The sequence below is a fragment of the Diceros bicornis genome, chromosome 11, assembly GCF_020826845.1.
Source record: "Diceros bicornis minor isolate mBicDic1 chromosome 11, mDicBic1.mat.cur, whole genome shotgun sequence".
NCBI lineage: Eukaryota > Metazoa > Chordata > Mammalia > Perissodactyla > Rhinocerotidae > Diceros > Diceros bicornis.
Genome location: NC_080750.1, coordinates 36,360,313 through 36,367,712, shown reverse-complemented (window position 1 = coordinate 36,367,712; position 7,400 = coordinate 36,360,313).

Below are 7,400 nucleotides of genomic sequence, written 5' to 3'. Positions count from 1 at the left end.
GGCATACTGTGGAAATGTGAGTTTGAAGCACTGGTCACGTTATATTACAGACTGTTCTGGTTATCTATTGCAGCTAAAGAAAATCACCCTAACACCGTAGTGGTTTAAAACGACAACAGTCATTTCCTTTGCTCATCAATCTGCAATTTGGGCGGGGCTTGGCTGGGACAGCTCATCTTTGCTGGAGCTGGAGGCTCCACTGCCAAGATAGTTCACTTCCTTGGTGATGAGTGTTGGTTTTTCTCCACATGTGTCTCTCTACAAAGTAGTTTAGGCTTCCTGACAGCGTGGTGGCTGGGTCCCAAGAAGAAGTGTCCCAAGAAACAGGAAGTGGAAGCTGCCAGTTTCTTAAGGTCTGGGACTGGAAACTGGTACAGAGTCACTTTTGCAGAATTCTACTAGTCAAGCAGTCACAGACCCCAGATTCAAGGTGAGGGGAGATACTCCACCTGTCAATGCGAAGAGTGTCAAAGAACTTGAGGGGCATTTTGTAAAACCATCGAAGAGATCAGCAGAATATTGCCTCCGAAAGGGGCCTTAACATTTAGTCCAATTGGACTAAGTATTACCCTGTGCATTAATCTAGTCCATCTACGGCTTCCCCGTGACAGAGAGTCTGCCAGTTAGGATAACCAACAGCTTTTATAAGTGCCTTACTTTGCATTAAAAGAAAAGGTGCCCCTTTGAGCACATGGCTTGGCAAGCTGACTATCTTTTCAGGGAAGAAGAAGTTGTAACTTCCTCCTGGAAAAGGCAGTTCTACACCAGGCTTCACGCCTTGGAATATGAAACATGCTGGATTTCAGCCTCTACTCACTCTGTGACCAGACATAGTGCGCAACTTGCACAACTGAACATGCAAGTTTATCCAGTCTTTGGTAGAGCACATGCATCAGCCCCTGCCTGCTGGGACAGCTCATCCTACTGTGCTGCAGGTCTAGTTATTAAAAATTCTTCCTTCACACCCGTTAGGATGGCTATTATCACAAAGCAGAAAATAACAAGTGTTGGCAAGGATGTGGAGATATTGGAACCTTTGTGCATTGCTGATGGGGATGTAAAATAGTGCAGTAGCTGTGGAAAACAGTATGGCAGTTCCTCAAAAAATTAAACATAAAATTACTATATGATCTAGCAACTCCACTTCTGGGTGTATACCCCAAATAGTTGAAAGCAGGAACTCAAACAGATATTTGTACACTCATGTTCATAGCAACCTTATTCATAGTAGTCAAAAGGTAGAAGCAGCCCAATGTCCATCTATGGATGAATGGATTAACAAAATGTGGTATATATACATACAATGAAATATTATTTAGCCTTAAAAAGGAGTGAAATTCTGATATATGCTACAACATAGATGAACTTGAAGACATTATACTAAGTGAAATAAGCCGTATGCTAAAGGACAGATGTTGTATGATTGCACTTATATAGGGTAGCTATATGAGTAATAGTCAAAATCATAGAGACAGAAGGTAGTATGGTGGTTACTAGGGGCTGGGGGAGAGGGAGGGGTGAGGATTTATTGTTTAATGTGTTTCAGAGTTTCAGTTTGGGATGAGGAAAAAGTTCTGGAGATGGATGGTGGTGATAGTTGTACAACAACGTGAATGTACTTAATGCCACAACCATACACTTAAAAATGGTTAAAATGATAAAATTTATATTATGTATATTTTACCACACACGCAAAAAATTCTTCCTGATATTAAGATGAAATCTGCCTCCCTGTAGTATTACCTGTTGATCTGCCCTACAAGATCATAAAATGAATTTACTGCCTAAAAAAGATCTTCAAATATGAATAAATATGTTTATGTGGATCACCAGCATAGATCAACCTTTGTAAGCGACGGGAATGCCTCATTCCAGCTGAGAACAACACAAGCTTTCCTTAGTTGTTGGAGATTTATATTCTCATCTTCTCGGCTTTACTTTGGGGAAAATGACTTCAGCGGATTTAAACCAGTTTTTATTCAAATTAACTGCCTCCAGTAACCCCTCCCCATAGCTAAGACTGGATGTATTTACCCCACCTCTATATTCCCTGCTTTGTACTTTTAATGAACATATAAGTAGTACATTTGGCTAAGTTTCTCAACTTGACTTCCAACGGTTCTTTCTTTTCCCTGGAAGGTGGGTTGGATGCAGATTTGCAGGGCTTCAGGGACACTTTCTTAAGCACACGACGTCTGGTTCAAGCAGCTCGTTACACGCAGCATTACTGTAATGGTGGTTACAGTGGCTTTTCTCAGTATTGTATTATCATTATTGATTTCCTGAACAATAATTGCTGAAGATTGAGAAGTACTCAAGCTAGCACTTAAAAGCCTGTTCATGTGTCCTTGGGGTAAATGTTCTCATGAATTCTAAGTTTCTTGATTCAAGTTTGCAAATCCATTTCACCATTGCCAATTCCTAAGATCCTCCAGCTTGAGATGCAATGAAGGCTCTGAGTCGCACAGTATTTGCTGGGAATGTTGTGTTTGTTTTAGGGCTCCCTGGGGGAAATAAACCATGAAGCCTTCAGAGAAGAACCACAAAGATAAAGAAAAGCTGGAAAGCTGGTTGTAAGAGGAAAGGTAGAGAAACCGGGTAATGTGCATCAGAGACCTGAGCTTGTCACTGAGTCTTCACGCTGGGCAGTGCTGTGGCCAATACACGCTGTTGGCAGTGAACATCACTGGTCTGGAGAAGAAAAAGCAAGCCCGGTGAGTTGAAGGTCCATTTTTATTTTTATTTTTTTGGTGAGAAAGATGGGCCCTGAGCTAAATCTGTTGCCAATCTTCCTCTTTTTGCTTAAGGAAGATTGTCCCTGAGCTGACATCTGTGCCAGTCTTCCTCCCCTTTGTATATGGGTTGTGGGACGCTGGCACAGCATGGCTTGATGAGCGATGTGTAGGTCCTCGCCTGGGATCCGAACCTGTGAACCCTGGGCTGCTGAAGTGGAGCACACGAACTCAACTCTTATGCCACCAGGCCAGCCCCTGAAGGTCCATTTTTAATTAAAATTCACTACAAGCAGTTTGTTTTCAAAAGGAAGTATTCCAGGGGGCCAGCCCTGTGGCATAGTGGTTAAATTCGGTGTGCTCTGCTGCAGCGGCCTGGATTTGTGGCTTTGGATCCCAGGCATGGACCTACACTACTCATCAGCCATGCTGTGGTGGCAACCCACACACAAAATAGAGGAAGATGAGCACAGATGTTAGCTCAGGGACAGTCTTTCTCAAGCAAAAAAAGAGGAAGATTGGCAACAGATGTTAGCTCAGGGTGAATCTTCCTCAGCAAAAAAAAAAAAAAAAAAAGGAAGTATTCCAAAATATTAGTTTGTCCATGGGTTGCTGAGGATTCTAAAGTGTTTTCTCACTATAATAACATTGCACCTGGTGGTCGAGACTGCAGATTATCTCATCAAAATATATTTAAGGCATAACATAGCCCAAGATTTTATAAACTGCTGGTGGCCTCATTAGAGGGCTGAAAAATCAGTCAATCTTAGTATCACTAATGTTTGGGCAAGCAGGTATCAGGTATCCTCTGATGATATATTCTATCTCTCCCAAAATGTTTAACTTGAATCAAGAGTTCAGCTATTCCAGTTTCCAGGAAAGATAGGAGATAGACACGCAAGTTAAACCAATACCATGAGGAAGCAAACAGACAAATCCAGAAAGTATGACATTTTATAGGACAACCAGCCCTGTCTCTTCAACAAGTCAGTCAATAGAAAAGGGAGATTTTTCTAGATTAAAAGAGACCCTAAAGGAGCATAACAACCAGTTGCACTGTCCTGGGTTGGATCCTGGTTTGGATAAACCACCTGTAAAGGACATTTTTTGGGCAACTGTGAAAATTTAGATTTGGACTAGGTACTGGATGCTATTAAGAAATTGTTAATTTTATTAATTGTGAAATTAATTTTATTAAATGTGATTATTTGGGGGAATATAGAAGAATGGTCTTATGTTTTAGAGAGTCTTTTAGGAGAGATATAATTTACTTTTAACTGCCAAAGCAGAAACAAAAATGACATGAGTTTAAAAAAAAAGAGTGAAAAGTACCTGAAGGCTTCTTGGCACATAGTAGGTACTCAATAAATGATAGCTCTTTTCACTTTCACTTGTTCCTTCCTTGTTTGTCAGTGAGGTGACTGGTAGAGCAGAATAAGCAGCTTCACGTGACAACATGGGTGACTTCAGGAAGGTGTCACAGCATAGTGACAAAGGCATCCAAGGAGCTGCAAGGTAAAAGCTGGAAGGGATCTGATGCCTCGAGTTGGCCGTGAGGAGAAGAGTCCTCCTTAGCAGAGCTTATGTGACACTGCAGTAGGGGTCCCTGTAACAAGGCAGGAGGGGCCTGAGGGCTCCAGAGTTTGCTTGAGGACCAGAGGCCAAGACGGGTGCTATGATGGCATTATTGTGACTCTGACTCTTGAATGTCCCTTTAGGTTGGTGTGGGCTCGGGAACTGTGGGTTGCACTTGTAATAAAAGAAGACAAACAAAAAAATGCCCAAGCTTGAGTAAAGGAGACTTAATCAAAAGAGGTGACAGCAGGTCTCCAGTGGGGTAAGTTCAGAGCAGAGAGGTAAGGGCAGTTGGCTTACAGTTGGTTGTTTAGATTTGGCAGGGAAGCTTAGGATAGATTTTGAAATTGGCAGCAAAAGATTACTAGGTGTCCTGTCTAGTGCATTCTTCTGTGTTACCTGTGCCTTTTATCATCTTTGAGCTATTTTATAACTCTCTAAGCTGTAGAAAACTGATAGCAGTGCAAGTGATTCTTGTCCATAGAAATAAAAATTAATTTTGATTGGTAGAGATGCTAGTGATTCTTGCCTTGTGGATGTTTACCAATTGTCTTCAGTCTCCTCAGGCTGCCGTAATAAAATACCACAGACTGGGTGGCTTAAACAACAGAAATTTATTTTCTCACTGTTCTGGAGACTGCAAGTCCCAAATCAGAGCACCAGCGCGCCCAGATTCTGGTGAGAGCTCTCTTCCTGGCTTCAGATGGCTGCCTTCTTGCCGTGTCCTCATATGGCAGAGGGAAAGAGAGAGAGTGAGATATATGTATGTATGTAATATGTATATATAGAGAGAGAGAGAGAGAGGGAGAGAGAGAAACACGAGCATGCGTTCTGCACTCTGGTATCTTTTTTAATAAGGGTACTAATCCCATCATTAGGGCCTTACCCTCATGACTTCATCTAATCCCACTTACCTCCCAAAGGCCCCATCTCCAAATACCGTCACATTGGAGATTAAGGCTTAGTGGGTTCTGGTCCCAATTTCAATGTGTGGAAGGGTGCGTGCATGCGCAGGGTTTCCCTATACTACACCAAACAATTCTCTGACACCAGCTGAGTGTCCTACCATTCAACTCAATTCTGACACCATCTGCCTAGAAATAGCATCCGATTCCACAGGTCGAGGGCTCGGTCCCGCGAGACTGCCCTCCACTTCAGACGCCAATCATAAGCCCAGGTTGTTACCTATACTTCTGACCGACCAGCTGTAAACCAGAGGTTCCCACAACCCCCTCCTTGGGTTGGGTTAATTTGCTAGAGCATCTCACAGAACTCAAGAAACTCATTTACTCACCAGATTACTGATTTATTACAAAAGATATTAAAGGATATGAATCAACAGCCCGATGAAGAGATACATGGGATGAGGTCCTGAACAAAGAACGTTCTGTCCTTGCGGAGTTTGGGGAGCAGCATGGTGGCACTTGGAAGCCTCTGGTTCCCCAACAAGCTTTCCAAACCCCCTCCTTTTAGGTTTTTATGAAGGCTTTATTACAAAGGCATGATTGATTAAAACATTGGCCATTAGTAATTGATTCAATCTCTAACCACCTGCCCTACCCTCTCCAGGAAATCAAAGCGTGGGACTGAAAGTTCCAACCTTCTATTCATGGTTGGTTCCTGTGGCAACCAGCCCACATCCTTAGGTGCTTTCCAAAAGTCACTTCATTAGCATAAACCTAGTTGTGGTGGAATGGAGCTTGTTGTGAATGAAAAGACACTCATTTCATCTTTATGAATCGAAGTCTTTTCAGGCAATGAGGACAAGAGACCACATATTATAACAAAAGATGCTCCTATTGCTCTGATGCTCAGGAAATTCCTAGGGTTTTGGGAGCTCTGAGCCAGGGACGTGGATGAAGACCAAGTATATATGAGACATATGTTTCAGTCACTTGAATGACCAAATATGTATTTCTTATGTCACAATATTACAAGGCATCGATATATGAATTTGAGGGGACACAATCAGTTTATAACATTCTCCCTTTAGCCCCCCAAATTCATGTCCTTCTCAAATGCAAAGTAGATTCATTTCATCCCAACAGCCCCTAACATCTTAACTCATTCTAGCATCAACTCCAAAGTCTAAGGCCCAAAGTCTCATTGAAATATTGTCTAAATCAGATATGGGTGAGACTCGAGGTATGATTCATCCTAAGGCAAAATTCCTCTCCAGCTGTGAACCCATGAAACCCGTGCTTCCAAAATACCATGGTGGGGCAGGCATAGGATAGACAGTTTCCTCACATGTGAGAGGAAGTGGTAAGATGATTTTATCTAAAGACTTTTTTATGCTTTATTATTCTTTTTTTGTGTGTGTGTGAGGAAGATCAGCCCTGAGCTAACATCTGTTGCTGATCCTCCTTTTTTTTTGCTGAGGAAGACTGGCCCTGGGCTAACATCCGTGCCCATCTTCCTCCACTTTTTTTTTTTTTAAACTTTATTTATTTTTTCCCCCCATAGCCGCAGAGGATAGTTGTATGTCATAGCTGCACATCCTTCTAGTTGCTGTATGTGGGACGTGGCCTCAGCATGGCCGGAGAAGAGGTGCATCAGTGCGCACCCGGGATCTGAACCCGGGCCGCCAGCAGTGGAGCGCATGCACTTAACGGCTAACCCACGGGGCCGGCCCCCATCTTCCTCCACTTTGTATGGGGCTCCGCCACAACATGGCCTGACAAGAGGTGCGTTGGTGCGCGCCTGGGATCCGAACCCCGGGCCACCGAAGCAGAGTGAGCGCACTTAACTGCCATGCCACTGGGCCGGCCCCTGCTTTATGATTCTATGATTCATTTCTCATGGAGCTTATCTTATAATGCTTTTAGGATCAAAATGGATATTTAGGATGTAAAATAGATACTTAGGATATAAAATGGACTATATTTAGAAAATAAAATGTCCTCATGTATCATTGATCATATGGTGAAAGAAAAGTTTTAGGAAGATTAATTTGGCAGAAGTGTTTTACACACCTGAATAGAAACTAGGAGCAAGAAGACAGGTTGGCGTGTTATCTTAATATAAAACATGAGGGTAGAGCATAAAGTGGTGATGGACACTGCTTTGCTGGTTTGGGGGTAAAGTTTAAGG